The following is an 18,725-nucleotide window of genomic DNA, read 5'->3' as shown; positions in this document are numbered from 1 at the left end:
TTTCTAGACTTGAATTTAAGATGGAGAAAGAAATAAAAGTGCAATCTTGCTCCCTTTGCCTACCATGTTGCTATAAGATTTTTAAAATATATTGGGCCTCATTGTAACATTGCTGGTCCGGTAACAACGGTGCCAGTAGACTTACCGGCACCGTTGTTACCGGACCAGTAAAGTACAAGTTTACAGCCAGGATGTCCTCCCGCCTGCCAGGTCTGACCTGGCAGGTGGAACGGCACCCGCCCGCAGACCTCGATGGATGCTCGGCACTGTTCCACACAGTGTTGGTGCATCCGTCATGCCTATTCCCATTCAGTCCTATGGGACACGAATAGGAATGGGGAGTTACTTTTTCCGGCACCCCGTGATTCCCCATTGCCAGGCGTCAGAAAAAAAGCATAACTCTGGCGGCAACCTGCCGTTTTTACCGGCACGGCTACCACCGAAGTTATAATGAGACCCATTGTCATGCTTGTTTATCATGTGATTTGAGCACTTTCCAGGTCAGGTCTACAAAACTGAGTATTATTTTAGTTCATGGAAGTCAAACATTCACAAATAGCTGCACCTACTGTACGGGAAGAACTGAGAAACAATGTTGTCAACTGCTGAAGTTGCATCCTGGGTTCAAATGTCAGCTCCACCATTCAACCAAGGTTTGTGATCCTGGGCAACTAATCGTTCCCGGACTAATCGTGAAGTGCCTAACCTGTTAAAATTGATAGTCCCTAAATATTTAAAAATCTTGAGTCCTTAACAGTGGTGTGGTTCCCAGGTTACAAAAGTCTCAGTCATGATTTTACCCGGCTATAATGTTCATATCTAATAACAGTGACCATTTCTGTATTGCATACCTCAAAGTCAATTGTCGCTTGGCTCACCGATGGCAATACCACTTGTAAACCATAGCCCGGGCCTCTTCTAACCTGATGATATGTTAGGACGCATGGACGTACTGTGTGATTATTCATCTGCATCGTTTATCTATGCCACAGTATGTGTAGCTTCCATTACAAGTGTGCTGCGCATATCCATGCTTGAGGAGTTGTACATTCTGTGAGGCTACTGTCCTGTGTCCTGCTCCTATACACATCCCGAATACCTTCCCCGTGGCTATTATTCCTAAAATGTGTCCTGTACATATGTAACGTTAAAATGCTGCGTGTAAATTATTCTGATTCCTGCACAGATATGAGATTTATAACACGCTTAATACCCAGAGGTTTCTAAGCGCGAATCCGGGGATCGAACATGTGTTGCTCCTTGTCCTCTAGCTTCCAAGGCGAGCACGTTGCCCCTGAGCTAAAGGATTCCGGGGACGCGAAGGGAGTCCATACTTGCCTGGTGAGGGCATCAAGCTGCGGGCTGCGATTGAGACAGCCGGTGATGGGGGCTGGTGAACAGAGAGTGTTGGATCCGCTCACTTCTTTAGCATAGAGAAGGGCCTCGCGGACGTGTCTGTACCACAGGCCCTAAATACACTTCAGAGCGTCCTTGGACTCGGCACCCCAGCAGGCTGTCAAAAGACAGGGGGTCTACTGGGCCTCGCTGAGCAGGGAAGGAGAACGATTCTGTGGAATGTCTGGTGGATGATAGCTGGGAGGTTACGCAACATGGCTAAACAGGGCACTGCGCACATTGGCAGACAGTGCTGGTGTGTGATGGAATCTGCCAGTGTGTGCTAACTTTGCAATATGAATCCTAGCAGAGAGTGCTGCTTGGGACCATGTGTGCCACCTGATGATTTATGAAATCGGACGGTGTGATAAATGTGAATTGGGTGATCTTTAAGATACTGCTGTCAGAGGGAATAATTCAATCTGGCCCAGTGCGCGCCCTGAGGCATTCTGCTGTCCAATACGGTTTGCTAAATGAGGCAGTAAGGCATCTGGCAGCGTGTGCCATCTGCTCCGGGGCATCACTATGCAATATGCCGTGTGTGCTCTCTGCAGCATCAAGGCCCATGCTCTTTGGATGAACCGAGGCATGAAATAAATGATCTAGCAACCTTTAGTACACGGGGCATTCTAGAATCCAATAATAAGTACTAATTGGGGTTTATCGAACCTGCCATCTTTATGGCACGTGCCAAAAGGTGTTATCCAGAACATGGTGCAGTAGGCAATGCGGGATAACTAAGGCATGGTGAGATCTGGCAGTGCAAGGAGTGTTCATTGTGTGATTAACCAACCCTACTAAAAATATCACCCCTGTGCATACAAGTCTCATACTCAAACCAAACACAGCCATACCTCTAAGCACAACAACCCGCACGCACTTCACTACACTGCGACAACAAAACAAACCACACATAGGACCTCATTACAAGTGTGCCAGTCCGGAAACAACGGTGTCGGTACGGGTTTGCCTGACGGAGCCGCTGTGCCCGACAGTGCAGCAGACCCTGCTGGACACAGCAGCCACAGTAGGCAAGCCGTCACGGAAGCACCAGCATCGTTATTAAAGGTACCGGTGCTTCAGAATTACTGGTGCCTGACATTGCGGCCGCTGGGGTTGTAATACCTGAGTGATACCGGGAAACCAGGCGCTGGTAATTCTTTACGGGTCCGGCAGCAACCTGGCGTTATCACCGGCAGGATGAGGCGCATAGTCTTCTCGCACAACAGCACATGATGGCAACCAACCGAAAAACACACTTAAACTCTGCGAACGTGTTAACTAAACTGATGCTGCCAACAGCCCATCACAGCTCTCTTGCTCTTCCCCTGCTCAGTCCTACTAACCTACCCCACTCTCTTTCCCTTTCAGATCCGCCAAAGCTCCAGGGGACCACTCCGGCGGTGATACCGCACGGTATAAATATCTTTTAACATTAACTACAGAATACAGCAATGCATATTCACTGGAATCTTACCATGTGTCCTACGACCAGCATTCAGGAATCTGGCCGGGCGCTACACGTCACATGGTGGGACGGTACTTGAAAACTCAGGGTGTGGAAAGTAACTTTAGAAATGAGGCTCATAATTGTCTTGTTGGGTGGTGCAAGAGAGACGATTGCGAGAGTTAGAGACAAGTCATACCGGGGTGCCTGAACGTCACTTTCGTAGGGCGGTCCTGATGAGACACGTATTCTATGCATCTTCACCAGGACAATGACTTGCAGAGCGAGGGAAGCGACTGAGTTCTGTAATGATTAATAAGGTAACCCTTAGAGTACAAAATAGGGATACTGCCAGTTGGCTCTTGAGTCTCCTTCAAATACTACTAGCTTAGAAAAAAACTTCACCTTTGGCAGGGACGTCATTTCACCAAAATGCCTGGGGTAGCGGAAGTGACATCACATGACCCGTGACCTCTTTACATTACAGGAAGTAATGTCATTTGACCCCACCACCCCACGTGACATCGAGGGAAGTGATGCAGCACAACCTTTCACCCCTTGACAAGAAGTGGCATCACATAGCATTGTTCCAGTACACTAAGAAAAATATGGTTACGATATCACTGTATTATGATATACATTTCATACAAGAATGGATCACCGTATGTAGCATTAATAACAGTGTGTATAGTGCCAACAACCATAAGGCAATAAAGTATCGACTGGCTGGTGACAAACTGTTGCTGCTGGAACGGAACACAGTGTATGAACTGCCAATTTAGTGAGAAACACTGAGATCAATATATGCCCAGAGCAAAAAAGTTTTTTTTTAAGCTTTTTACAGCCTGTAAACCCAGCTTCTGCCCAAAGAGAATACAGAAGATGATTCCAGATCCTAAAACTGCCAATGGATCTGCATTGAGACTGAAAGACAATAGATCTAGCCTCTCTGAGGCTGAACCCCTTTACTCACAGTGCCAAAACACAAACGCAGTTTGCTTTGCGAGGGACGTTCCCCTGCGAGGCTACCACCAGCATCATGCCCAGCCAGTCCAAAAATGCACGCACGTGCCGGATGGCACACTGCGCCTGCCTCACATGGCATCGGGAACTGCAGAGCTCCTGGCTTGGTAGCGCTAGCCAAAATATTTTTTTTTAATCGAAACTCAAATTATTTACCTGGCCCTTAAACAAAGGGAGCAGCACCCTTCCACCCAAACAGCCGCATCTGAGAAATACTGTGTTCCCCTGTCCAATGGACCTCGACAAATACCCACTGGCTAAAGGTTGCAGACTGTTTTTTTATTTTATTAAAACATGTTTTGCCCAAGGGATACAGCAGGGGTCTGAGCTGAGACAGCTGGGGTCGCAGCTGCGACCCCTAGCGACCGCCAAACGACGTCCCTGGCCTTCGGCCTGGTGGCTCAGGATCGCTGCGGTGACTTGCAATGTTTTTGACACCAGTAACAGAGATGAGAAGTGCCAGTGGATGCATCTGCTGTGGTATATGTTGTGGTAAGGTAGAATGTTATTATGAGTGTCAGCATGTTAAAGCAGCTCATCATTAATGCATAGGTTGCAGAGCCAGCACTCCACCATCCGCAGTGAACCAGGACTACTTCTGCAAATGATGACTACTATAACCAGGGTCCAGTGGCGTCTCTAGGGTGGGGCCATGTTGGGGCGCCTGCCTCACCTACAAAATGCTGTGCCCCCCTCCCCAGGAGGCAGGTGTGGACTCGGGTAGGCATGCTTGCCGCCGCTCTATGGAGAAAGCTAGCATAGAAGAGAAGGGGAATGGTCTAGCAGGCTGACGCCTCAGGAGCCAGGTTGAGAGGGGGAATCCAGGTATGGGGCTTGCAGTGTTGGTGGTGGGGGGAGGGGGATGCCAGATATGGGGCTTGTGCTCTGGATGCTGGAGGGCAAAATGCCAGGTATGGGGGTTTGTGTTCTGGGTGGTTGTGAGGCAGGATGCTAGATATTGGGCTTGTACTCAGGATGGTGGGGGCAGGATGCCAGGTATGGGGCTTGTGCTCTGGATGCTGGAGGGCAGAATGCCAGGTATGGGGTTTGTGTTCTGGGTGGTTGTGAGGCAGGATGCTAGATATTGGGCTTGTACTCAGGGTGGTGGGGGCAGGATGCCAGGTATGGGGCTTGTGCTCTGGATGCTGGAGGGCAGAATGCCAGGTATGGGGTTTGTGTTCTGGGTGGTTGTGAGGCAGGATGCTAGATATTGGGCTTGTACTCAGGGTGGTGGGGGCAGGATGCCAGGTATGGGGCTTGTGCTCTGGATGCTGGAGGGCAGAATGCCAGGTATGGGGTTTGTGTTCTGGGTGGTTGTGAGGCAGGATGCCAGATATTGGGCTTGGCTATGGGTGGTGGGGACAGGATGGCAGTTATGGGGCTTGCAATCTTGTTGGCAGGGGGCAGAATGCCAGGTATGGGACTTGTGCTCCAGGTGGTGGGGGGGCAAGATGCCAGGTATGGGACTCGTGCTGTGGGTATGGGGGCAAGATACCAGGCATGGGACTTGTGCTCTGGGTGAGGGGCAGAATTCCAGTTATGGGGTTTGTGTTCTGGGTGGTTGTGAGGCAGGATGATAGATATTGGGCTTGTGCTCAGGGTGGTGAGGGCAGGATGCCAGGTATGGGCTTGTGCTCTGGATGCTGGAGGGCAAAATGCCAGGTATGGGGGTTTGTGTTCTGGATGCTGGAGGGCAGAATGCCAGGTATGGGGTTTGTGTTCTGGGTGGTTGTGAGGCAGGATGCTAGATATTGGGCTTGGCGATGGGTGGTGGGGGACAGGATGGCAGTTATGGGGCTTGCAATCTTGTTGGCAGGGGGAAGAATGCCAGGTATGGGACTTGTGCTCCAGGTGGTGGGGGGGGGCAAGATGCCAGGTATGGGACTCGTGCTGTGGGTGTGGGGGCAAGATACCAGGCATGGGACTTGTGCTCTGGGTGAGGGGCAGAATGCCAGTTATGGGGTTTGTGTTCTGGGTGGTTGTGAGGCAGGATGCTAGATATTGGGCTTGTACTCAGGGTGGTGGGGGGCAGGATGCCAGGTATGGGGCTTGTGCTCTGGATGTTGGAGGGCAGAATGCCAGGTATGGGGTTTGTGTTCTGGGTGGTTGTGAGGCAGGATGCTAGATATTGGGCTTGGCGATGTGTGGTGGGGGACAGGATGGCAGTTATGGGGCTTGCAATCTTGTTGGCAGGGGGCAGAATGCCAGGTATGGGACTTGTGCTCCAGGTGGTGGAGGGGAGGCAAGATGCCAGGTATGGGACCCGTGCTGTGGGTGTGGGGGCAAGATACCAGGCATGGGACTTGTGCTCTGGGTGAGGGGCAGAATTCCAGTTATGGGATTTGTGTTCTGGGTGGTAGTGTGGCAGGATGATGGGTATGGGGCTTGTGCTCTGAGTGTGGAGGCACAGGACAGTAAGTATGGGGCTTGTGTTCTGGATGGAGGGGGATAGGATGCCAAGTATTGGGTTATTGATATGGGTGGTGAGGGAGGGAGCGTGGTCTGCACGCATGCCGTAAGGACAAGTTCCCGTGGAGCTCCGTCCGAGATCCTGCCAAGAAGAAATATTAATGCCTAACTAGCTCTGCTACACTCGAACTAACTGCATAATCCTGCAGGGGAACCAACCCCCACCACTCGACCTGACTCCCGAGCCGAATCGTAAAGGAGAAAACAGAAAACGCGGAGCCCAAAGTCGAGCCCCTGGGGACGGCAAGATGGCGCCGCTCGCTGCGAGCCGTGACTGACGCGGCAGCCGACTCGAGGCCCCGTGGAACCCACACCAACGACCGACCGATCAGACCAGCTGATCCCAGGCCCCTCTCGGCGCCAGCGGCTGAGCGGACAGAGCGCTACGAACCAGGTGCGGGGGGCGCGGAAGAAGTCACAGACCCTGCAAGGCGAGAGCGGAGAACCATCGGCCCCGCAAACGAACGTACCCCTATGCACTCTCGCGGGCGCGACGGGCCCTGCAACCCACAGTCTCGGCCAGGCTCCAAATCCAGGGGGAAGCAACAGAGGCTGAGAGCGAACGCTCAGCCACCCGGATACACCCCCAGCGGAAGCGACGGTGTGCCGACCTTCCTGATCCAGGCCCACGACGGGACCGCAGACCGCAATAACTGAAGAGGCTGCAGTCATCAAGCAACCCGGCTGCTTCACCGACTGCATCCTGAAGAAGAGGAACGCGTATGCGGCCTGCAGGGGAAACACCCGGCGAAGCGAAGGACACAGAGTCGTGCCTGCGACGCTGGCTCGCTTGAACGTAGGTGAAACCGGGGGAGACCAAAACTGAGGGACACACAGCGGGAGGCGACGGGCCCCAGCACGACGTAGCACACGGGGAGAGGACCCCGAGACGCCCCCTGCGCCAGACCTTGCCCCACATGATCTTCTAACACACGGGAAGGCCAACCCAACCTAGGCTGGACAACGCGAGGGGCCCACACCATAACCACCGGGGCTGATAGCCACTGGCGGGCCACGGAGCCCCGCTCAAGAGCCCCACTAAGTAACGCTGGGACCGCTACATTACCCAGAGGCAGCAATTCAGACCCACACAACCTGCGGGTCAGAAGTAGGAACAGGGGGGACCCTGGGAAGGGGATGTCACCCCCTAAGAGCAAACTGAAACTGGTCACAATGGACTCATTTACGACGGCTAGACCCCAGAGACAACCTCAACAAGACCAGGAAACTGCGGGGGAACCCTCCCAGAAGGAAGAGGACCTCAAACACGCGCAGATACTACAGGCAATATCATCCCTCCGCACATCGGTGGAGGGGAAGATAGAGGAGGTGAAATCGGACATACAGCTCATGCGTCAGGATGCTCGGAACCTCACGGAAAGGGTCACGGCGGCGGAGAGCACACTACAGGACACAGTGGAGGACACCCAAGAACTGCAATCGAAAGTCCAGGAGCTAGAACAAAAGGTGGTGAGGCTGGAGGCACGGACCGAGGAGGCCGAGGGTCGAGCCCGCCGAAACAATGTCCGCATATTAGGGGTTCCCGAAGACATGGAGGGCCCGGACCCGACCGACTTCATCGAGACACTCCTGCTGCAGGAGATAGGCCCAGGGAAGCTCTCCCAAGGGTTCTCAGTGGAAAGAGCCCACAGATCCCTTCAAAAACGCCCACCGCCGGGCTCACACCCGCGACCAATCATAGCTAAAATTTTAAATTTCCGTGACCGTGAAACCATACTGCGATACTCAAGAGAAGGAGGAGAAATCAAACGAAACGGCTCCACGATAGTCATATATCCGGACTACACACCCACTGTGCAACGAGCAAGGAACTCTTTCATCCCAATAAAAGCGCAGTTACGGAACCACAACCTAAAGTATATGCTGCTCTATCCGTCACGCCTCAAGGTCCTCTACAAAGGAAGAGCAACATTCCTGGAGACACCAGCTGCAGCAAGCCTATGGCTGGAACATAACAACCTGGCTGAAGGCAAAGATGATCCACCGAAATCGGACATGGGATAATATGGCACCCACTGCCATAATGAGCGAGGGGAGACCCCCGCACACAGAGCCAACAAAGCAGACAATGAAACCCCAGCGACACAACACTAAGCAGATTGCTGAACCGGACGGAAACTCGAAGGACCACACGAACACGGAAAGTCGACTCTCCCCCACGGAAACTGTGTGGGCAATTCATCTACACGCACCCTGATCCGGAAGGCCAGGAGCGGCCTGGAAGGCTCGGGACCCCCCGAGCGTTGCAAGTTGGAAGCAACTGCTGGGGACAGTTCAAAGTTACACGGTTTGCTGTTCCCATTCAGAAGAATGGAAGTTACTATTGTTGGTAAGTCTCCAAGAATGATCAGAAGGGGGAAGGGAGCAGAATTGAGGGAGGAAGAAACTTGCTTCCTGTCATACCCAGGGAAGGGGCCAATAATGCCTACATCTGGCACACGAACGCCAGTGAGAGGGGAGCAGAACGGACACTACGCCCATTTTGAATCATCATGACCACAACAGCAGTTAAAATACTGACATGGAATGTGCGAGGTTTGGGGACATACATTCGCAGAAACAGAATTAAGACCTACTTGAACAGAAAAGGGGTGATGATAGCGCTACTACAGGAGACTCACTGCATGGCAGACTCACTGGCCAAACTTCAAACGCACTGGGGGGGGCAGGGCTTTGGCACCGCATACTCCAAATACGCCATGGGAGTATATACCTGGATACACCCACAGCTCCCCTTCCGCCTGAGAAAATCAGAGGTTGATCCGGAGGGTAGATTTGTGATATTATGGGGCCACATAGAGCAGACAGAAATATGCATAATCAACTCCTATTTTCCCAACAGCAATATACCGGCCCACCTGGACTCACTATATCCCAAAATCGTGCAACACAGAGATAGTCTACTCCTCTGGGGAGGCGACCTTAACTGTGTATGCGACCCGGCGATAGACAGATCCATCCCCCACCCGAAAGGCCCATCGGCAGCGACAACGGCACTGACTGCAATGATAGATAGGCTGGACTTAGCAGACGTGTGGCGTGAAACGCACCCAACGCAGAGAGGCTACTCATACTATTCATCCCCCCACAAAATATACACGAGAATAGATCACATCCTCATAGGTAGAGAACACCTAACCCAGGTGGAAGGGGCGCAGTATTTAGGAAGAACCATATCTGATCACTCCCCACTCATGGTGACATGGAACCACAATGGCCCCAGACCCCCAATCCCCATGTGGAAAATGCCAACAGAAGCACTTAAAGATCCAGGCTTCAGGGAGGAGCTACAAGAATCCATAGATAGCTACATAGACAACAATGTGGGAAGTGTGGAACACAGCAGCACGGTATGGGATGCCCTGAAATCAGTGATAAGGGGGGAAATCATTGCAAAGGCTGGGGGAATCAGGAGACAGCTCAGGAAAGAATTGGACCAAATGGAAAGGAAGATAGAAAGGCTAGAGGCAGCCCCTATAGGCAACCACAACAGGGAAACGGAACTCCGGGAACTCAGGGGAGAAAACGACTCGGTGTGGAATAGGTTGGAAAAGCTCGACCACGCGGCCAAAACGAACAGGGCACATATAGAGGCGGACAGGCCAGGCAGGCTACTGGCCTGGTTATGCAGAAGGGAACACCCTAGACACCCCACCACCGCACTACAAGATGAGGAAGGGAACATACACCACACACAGCAAGACATAAACGACACCTTCAAACACTATTACACAAAACTTTATTCACATGAGGATCAGGTCCCTCCAGAACAGATTTCAGACACCCTTGAAGAGATAGGACTCCATAGGATACCACCCGAGCAGGCCCAGATGTTAGATGCTGAAATCACGCTTGACGACATAACAGAAGCTATCCGGTCTCTGGCAACGTGCAAGACACCTGGCACGGACGGCCTGCCCCCAGAGTTCTATAAAGCATATGAACCCTCCCTCACACCCTTGCTACATGAGGTCTTCCAGGAAGCCTATGAGAGGGGAGTGCTGCCCGAAAACATGAGGGAAACACTGGTGGTTCCGGTCCTTAAACCGGACAAACCGGCGGAACTGTGTGATTCCTACCGCCCGCTAGCAATGCTAAATTATGATGCGAAAATTCTAACAGCAATACTAGCCAAGCGGCTGTCCAGAATTATAGGGGACATAATACACAGCGATCAATGCGGCTTTATACCGGGCCGAAATACATCAATGAACCTGCGTAGACTACAACACATTATGGCCCAAACCAATGAGGACAGGAGCCTGTACGCGCTAATTTCCTTAGACGCCATAAAGGCGTTTGACTCTATCTATTGGGAGTGGCTGGTGGCAGTACTTGGAGAATTTGGTTTTGGACCCGGGTTCATCAGATGGGTTCAGATATTGTACACAGGACCAAGAGCTAGAGTGAAATCCGGGAAACACATATCAGAAGCATGGGACATACAGAGAGGGACCAGACAGGGCTGTCCACTATCCCCAATGCTATACATACTTGGGCTAGAGCCCATAGCGATCTATTTTAGGAAACAGTTTTTTGACGCCGGCATAAGATTAGGAGGGGTAGACCACATCATTTCGCTCTATGCGGACGATGTCCTCATATATGTTAGGGACCCACATCTCAACGTACCAGTCATGCTGGAGGTCCTGGACAACTACTCCAGAGTATCTGGGATCCAATTCAATAGGTCTAAGTCCTGTCTGTTCCCCCTGGCGGCTTTGCAACATGTCGAGACGGAGGCACTCCCGAAGGTAGGGTTAAAATGGCAAACCACCAAATTCAGATACCTAGGAATTCAGATAATGCACACTCCCTCGCTGATGCACGAACATAACACGAAGGCGGCGCTCCGGACCCTACGCAAATCTATGAACTTTTGGTCGCGACTCCCCCTGTCAATGATGGGAAGGGCCTCCATAGTTAAGATGATTGTTTTACCGCGCTTCCTGTATAGATTCCAAAATGTACATTACTACATCAAAAAACCCTTCTTCAGACTATTGGAGACACTGATAAAGGAGTTCATATGGGGAGAAAATAGACATAAAATAGCACTGTCAACACTAACCCTGCCATATGCCAGGGGTGGCATCCAGCTCCCTAACTTAGAAAAATACTACCTAGCAGCACAACTCAGCTTTATAACTAAATGGCTTTCAGACGAACCAACTGAGGAAAACCCCCTACTGCAGACTATGAGCCTCCCTCACCACCTGAAAGAACTGGTATGGATACCATCGAAACTGATGGGAGAAACACCGCACATAGTCACCCTGGGGAGGGAGGTCTGGCGCAGAACGAGGACACTTACCCAGGCACAGAGGGCCTACTCACCAGAGATCCCACTGATCGCAGACTTATACACGACAGCCACAGACCTGAAACAAATCAGATCATGGGAAAGGGAAGGGGTTTACACCTGGGGGGACCTATACGATGAAGGCACATTCAAGGATTTTATCACGCTGCGGGACAGGGAGGGTATACAATCGGGACAGTTTCTCTGGTACCATAGGACCCGCGCCATAGCGCGAGGCAAGTGGGAGACATGGCCCGAGGAACCGGACACAGACCCACTATTAACACTGTTATACAACATGGGGGCGGGTTGCAGACCAATATCCCAAATCTATAGGCAACTGAGCGACACACCTAACCCCCGAAGCATGGACATGAAAAGGAAATGGGATATGGATATAGGCAGGGAGATGACAGAGGAGGAGTGGACCCGGGCGCTCACATTTCCCAAGGAGGTGTCGAGAAACCACCGGTTCAGGCAAATACAGTTGAATGTGCTATACCGAACCTACCTAACACCGAAGCGGATAGCCAAATTTAGCAAACAAACGCAGTCAAACTGCACCTGGTGCAGCAAGGAGGAAGCAGACCTAATCCACATGATGTGGGAATGCCCCAAAACGAAGACACTTTGGGGAAAGGCGAAACAAGCATGCGAGAAAGCAGGCATGACCAAATACAAATGGACACCGGAGGAGTGCTTGCTGGGAACCTACCCCAGATTGGCCAAGATAAAACACTTAGTCAGGCTTATGGACATAACGTGCATATTAACCAAACGAACTATAGCCATGTCCTGGAATAAAACAGCCGGACCACAATACAAAGCATGGCATGGAGAAATGATGCGATGGCTCCCGGCTGAGACTAAGGCCTGGGAAGAAAGCGTGGCCAGATCAACCGAAGAGTCTAGTAGAGCCTTGGAAGCATGGAAGGAACTCACTAGACACATGTTTCTCCCCTCTGACGACAAGCCCCCCTGAGCCAACGGCTAACACAGACATACCTACAAGACATAAAGGAAGACTGGATGAGAGCCAACGAGCGACACTATGGACCTCTGTGAAACATCCCCCCCACACCCTGCAAACGACATGATTGTCCCCTCTCGAACACCCCCATCCCCCAAGGAAGAGACGAACGGACACACGTGAACAATGTAAGGAGACGGTTGTTATTGTTTGTTAAAGTTAAAGTTAAAACAAATTTTGGATATTACGAGAATAAGGCATAACATGGAAATAAGTAACAGATGTTATTGAAAATGCCAATAAACACATTTTAAAATAAATGGGTGGTGAGGGACAGGATGCCAGGCACAGGGCTTGCTATCTTGGTGGTGGTGGGGCATGATGCCAGTTATGGGGCTTGTGTTCTGGGGAGGAGGCAGATATATAGTTGTGCTCTGGGTGTTCGTGGGGATGTCATGTATGGGGCTTCTGCTCTGGGTGGCGTTGGGGTAGGATGACATGTATGGGGCTTGCAATCTTGGTGGTGGGGGACAGATGCCAAGTAGGGGCGTGTGCTCTCGGTGGTGGAGGCAGGGTTCCAGGTATGCCAGCTATAGGGCTTGTGCTCTGGGTGGTGGGGACAGGGGGCCAGGTATGGGGCTTGCTTTGGGTGGTGTTGAGGCAGGATGATAGGTATGGGGCTTGCAGTCTTGGGGGTGGGGGACAGGATGTCAGGTATGGGGCTTGTGCTCTGGGTGGTGTTGGGGCAGGATGACAGGAATGGGGCTTGCAGTCTTGGTGGTGGGGGACAGATGTCAGGTAGGGGCTTGTGCTCTGGGTGGTGGGGGCTCTGGGTGGTGGGGGCAGGGTGCCAGGTATAGGGCTTGTGCTCTGGGTGGTGTTGGGGCAGGATGGGAGGTATGGGGCTTGCAATCTCTGTGGTGGGGGCCAGATGCCAGGTATGGGGCTTGTGCTCTGGGTGGTGTTGGGGCAGGATGACAGGTACAGGGCTTGCAATCTCGGTGGGTGATGGGGGACAGATGCCAGGTATGGGTGCTTGCAGTCTTGGTGATGGGGGACAGGATGCCAGGTATGCCAGCTATAGGGCTTGTGCTCTGGGTGGTGGGGACAGGGTGCCAGGTATGGGGCTTGCTCTGGGTGGTGTTGAGGCAGGATGATAGGTATGGGGCTTGCAGTCTTGGGGGTGGGGGACAGGATGTCAGGTATGGGGCTTGTGCTCTGGGTGGTGGGGGCAGGCTGAAAGGTATTTGACTTGTGCTCTGGGTAGTGGGTGCAGGATATGGGGCTTGCAATCTTGGTGGTGGGGGACAGGATGCCAGCTGTAGGGCTTGTGCTCTGGTGGTGGGAGCAAGGTGCCAGGTACTTGACTTGTGCTCTGGGTGGTGGGGGCATGGTACCTGGTATTGGCTTGTGTTCTGGGTGGTGGGGAGGCAGGATGACAGGTATGGTGCTTTCAATATTAGTAGGTGGGGGCAGGATGTCAGGTATGGGGCTTGTGCTCTGGGTGGTGGGGGCAGGCTGCAAGGTATTTGACTTGTGCTCTGGGTAGTGGGTGCAGGATATGGGGCTTGCAATCTTGGTGGTGGGGGACAGGATGCCAGCTGTAGGGCTTGTGCTCTGGTGGTGGGAGCAAGGTGCCAGGTACTTGACTTGTGCTCTGGGTGGTGGGGGCATGGTACCTGGTATTGGCTTGTGTTCTGGGTGGTGGGGAGGCAGGACGACAGGTATGGTGCTTTCAATATTAGTAGGTGGGGGCAGGATGTCAGGTATGGGGCTTGCAGTCTTGGTGGTAGGGGACAGGATAGCAGGTATGGAGCTTGTGCTCTGGGTCTTGGCGATGGCTTTATTGGGGCATTTGAAACTGCACTTGGCATGTTATTGCAGACCCTGCATGGCTATACATTACATTACACATGGTGGCTGACCAGGCATAGGATGGAATTATTGGTTGATCTGAGCCTGCACTTTCATCAGAACATGTCATACTGAGGAGGTTTGGGCAAGGATGACATGGCACTGTTGGAAATGGCATTATGTTGAATGTGATTAAATTGTCTTGTTTGAAACTGGCAAGGCTATACTTGACTGGCATGCTGGCACATTGTGCTGAACATTGCAGTTTTTAAGAGAACTATGGTGTATTTAAACATGAGATCAGGCAGGCTGGCACTTTTATTAGCAACTCCCTGTAACAGAGCAACACGGGTCACCTGGAACTGACCGCACCATGCAGCATTTGAGCAACACTAAGGCATACTTTGAAGTAACTTGCATTTTGACCACCCCTTGCAACTAATTCTGTTATATTCTGGCACCTTCCAGCCTAGTCCTGTGCACTGCATGACATCCTGGCACAATGTTAAAACTGGTGTCATTTGTACTGACCTGTGGTGCATAATTGGCATGGCTCTCACAGTGGACGCCCTGGCACCAGAAGTATTAAAATATTTAATTTGTTTTACATAATCGCTTGTAAATCTCTTTTTATCCAACTAGGCCCAAACATTGGTCCTCATTACAAGTTGAGGCGGTGCAGCTAAAATCGGTGGTACGGCTGCACTACTGCCACATTACTGCATCGCCCAACTATGGTTTTGGCGGTGGGGAGGATGAAAAACCTCCATCAAAATGCTAGAGGTAATTCCACGACAATACTGCCAAAATGCAGCCATTTTGGCAGAATTACAGCAGGCGTTAATTCAGCCAAAATCCCCAATGAGTCCTGTGGACTCCATAAATGGGGACTAACACTGGCATACCCCACTGGTAATCCAGCAGCAATTACGACGGACCAAGTGGCGGTAACAGTAAATCCATTGGTGGCATTTTGGTGTATTTATCGCAAAAATACCACCAAACTTGTAATGGGGCCCCTTGTGCTGTAAAAATGCAGCATTTTTGGGCTGCTTCGCTCATGTCAATTTGGTAAAAACATTCAAATAGTCAATTTTCAGGTGGCCTCCCTCCTTTTGCCTGTGGCCCTTTCTGTGCCCCCACGCGCTTAAATTTGATTCCTGGAGACGCCACTGCCAGGGTTGAGAAACATTCAGCGAGTTAGCAACGGCTCTCTTCGTAATAGTAACGAACACGTTTTAAAAAAAAAGGGCGCCATTGAAGAAGCCTGAGTCAGCTGACGATTTCTAAATTTTTGAAAAGTTTTTAAAAAATACAACAGTTGCTTTTTCCCTCTGTATTTAAACTGTAATTATAATTATAGTGTGTGGAATGCCTGCAAACAGCCATCTGGGTTTGTGGCAGGGTCTCTTATTTTATGCATACTATATTGAAAATGTCATTTTTGTTTGCCATAGCAGGAGAGTGTGAGGAGGGTTACACACCCGTCACCGCCGGCCCCTCCCACTCTCTACGTTCTATTTCACGGCCTGGCGCGTGAAAGCGCCTAGAGACACTCCCATTCACAGAGTAGGGTGCAGAAAAGGGAGACTGTGTTATGTGCTTTTTGCAGAGGCTTTTATGTTGTGTTGACTTCTGAAATCACACACACTGGTACTATGGCGAAGTGCCTGTGCAATGTTGTATTGGAATTGTTATGGTTGGTTATTGATCCAGTCGCTGGAGTCTTCTGTGAACATATAATTGGACATGAGAAAGATTAATTTACTTTGTAAGGAACCTACACTACAATGTATTGCAATATCCTTTTCACATACAGTTGGGTGTACTTTATTTCTTCTAATACACACTGGCCAGGTAACAACAAGATACTCGTGGGACACCTGATGGTCACATTGTAGTTACAGCTAAACTGAAACAACTCAGTGTGCAGTGCCATCTTATGCTATGTTATAAACTCTGCTTTTACACCGCACCCCGTCACCATCATAGTGGTTGCAAGGTGCCCAGCCGTGTCCAAGTGCACACTATATACACGTTTATAATATTATTCCCACTGGTGATATGATGAGAACATATGTAATCAGTACCCTGGAAAAGAACAAACCAATCTGCTGCACCTGGTTTATGGAAAACAAATAGTTAACGTACTTTAATATCAGCCATTTTCTAAGCTTGCAGGCTGCTTCGGAAATGGCTCTTTTAAGGTAGGCGGCTTGCTCTCTGTTTTAGACTCCAGCCAGGCACAAAGTACTATGAATGTTTCCTTATAGGCTGAAGCTGTGAACAGTCCGAATGCTCACATGAAAAAAAATGAGTCCTCCCCAGTTGTAGAAGTGTACCAAAAAAAGTAGTGGAACTGTGCCCCGGTGGGGGACGGAGTAGGCAGGAAGGGAACGATGCGCAACATTTTTTTCAAGGATTACAGCCATGCTCGTTGACAGTCATTTAACTTGAAACAAATGTCGGTTTAGCTGCAACTGCTATCTGATGGTAGAGTGGAGAAGAGCGCTTTAACTTCAGTTCCGGAATGGAGAAAATTGTTTAAAAAAAGTCGTGATACTGTAAACATTACAAATTAAAACTATTGGAACGCCGCTCCCGACCGTTCCCGCTCACTTCGACCACTGGGACTCCTCCCATTTCATGCTACAGTTTTTGTGAAACTGCTTTTAACACTGCAAGTTTGCTCGGGAAAGAGCCATTTGGCTGTCAGGTGTAAAGTGTCAAAGGGTATTACGGGATCCGTCTGACGTCACTGATCTTGTATAATAAGGTATTTGCGGTGCATTATACATGATTGGCACGCTCTGCCTTCGTCCTAATCGTAGCCATCCGGCGCTGAGCGTCTTCTGCAGAGGTCTGTGTGTAACCTGCAGGTCAAAGATTTCGAAGAGGTCATGCACAACTCAACCCTTAATTCTTCTGAGTTCCACAAAAAGCATGGCATTTGGTGTTAAAAAAAAAAAAGTATTGCGTATCAATGGGATAATGCATTGTGTGTTGTGTGCTGTGGCAAGCTACTCAATAGCCGAAAGTGTAATTTAATAGATGGGGGCTGCCTGGGAAAAACTTGGGAAAGCTAATCCTCTGTGCAGGTCAGATGAAGTGTTATTTTGGATTGCCGACTAAAGAAAACGACATGCCTTAACATGCAAGTTTCTGCAAGTGGCCTTACCTGCTCTATCCGAGTCGCCGGGCGCGGATCGAGTGGCGAGTGGCGCGGCGGAGGCTTCACTGGGGAGCGGCGGCGGCCGTGCAGGGGCACCCGGTTCGGTGGCAGAGGGGGCGGGTGTCGATGCAGGCTAGTTTGGCGCAGATGTGGTGGCGTCTGGAGCCGCCGTCTCGCGCGCTCTCGCTGCAGGTCCTGCCCCGGGACCCTCCGGGAGACAGCGAGACTGCGGTGCCTGCACCGCCACAGCCCATCCGCCCCCAACACCTGCTGCCACAGGAGCCCTGGAATCTATGAAGGCTTCTCCCTCCCACGCTGCTCACTGCTTCATGCCATCGCTGTCTCTCTCTGCGCCTCGCGGTCTCTTCGTCCCTATATCTCTGACCCTCCCCCCTCTATATTCCCCAATCCCGCTGACACCGTCTCTGTACCTCTCCCGTCCCCTGCCTCCCGCTCGCTCTCTCTCTGCACCCCTCGCCGTGTCTTCCTGCCCGGCCTGCAGCAGCGAATTCGCCCTCGCCTTCACTGCAGCCTGAGTGCGGAGCCGAGCACAGGCACAGATGAAACATTCAGGCGGGGTGGGTGCGTGGGGGTGTGAGAGTCGAGAGAGAGAGAGTGAGGGAGCGAGGGAGAGATTTACTCCTGCGCCGCCGCCTGCTGCTACTAATTACCTCAAAGTGAGAGCTGGCCCAGGCCCCGGGTTCCTCTCTGACTGAAGGCACCTCTTTCAGGGCTCGGAGGCCCGCCAACATCATACCAAGTATTTGCTGAATGAAGCGGTTCACTTAATTGGCTTTATGCATGTGATGCCATGGTGGAGGAATGTGCAGGTCAAGAGCTGTACTGTGCACTGTGGGGGTTGGGCGGACATTGCATAGGCGCACGTGCAGCTCTGCAAATGTACCGGGCACCATATACACGGAAGTGCACCGGGGCAAGCGGAGCGGTAATGGACAGAGAGTGGGCATGGACCAGAGGCATTGCTTGCCCAGCCGCCTTAAAGATTCGCCTTGCCTCTACATAGTCCAGAAATGCATAGGAGTATATGCAGCGATCCACATGCACGGTTTAC

The 18,725-nt window shown here is 51.3% G+C and overlaps 1 protein-coding gene across 5 annotated transcripts in view; it reads right to left on the bottom strand.

Annotated features, from left to right (window-relative positions):
- The window catches only part of LOC138569471 (myoD family inhibitor-like), a 327,234-nt gene extending 308,760 nt beyond the window's left edge, over window positions 1–18,474 (bottom strand). For 3 of the 5 annotated variants that reach the window (XM_069647463.1, XM_069647468.1, XM_069647469.1), the window contains exon 1: window positions 17,660–18,078. The gene's annotated coding sequence lies outside the window, so the exon portion shown is untranslated. The other 2 variants (XM_069647464.1, XM_069647465.1) reach the window with 2 other exon arrangements.
- Window positions 18,475–18,725: the final 251 nt, after the last annotated feature.

This window comes from Ambystoma mexicanum, chromosome 2q (assembly GCF_040938575.1).
Source record: "Ambystoma mexicanum isolate Mex_15411 chromosome 2q, UKY_AmexF1_1, whole genome shotgun sequence".
Lineage (NCBI taxonomy): Eukaryota > Metazoa > Chordata > Amphibia > Caudata > Ambystomatidae > Ambystoma > Ambystoma mexicanum.
Note: the sequence above shows the minus strand (reverse complement) of the source record. Positions and strands in the feature narration are given on the sequence as shown.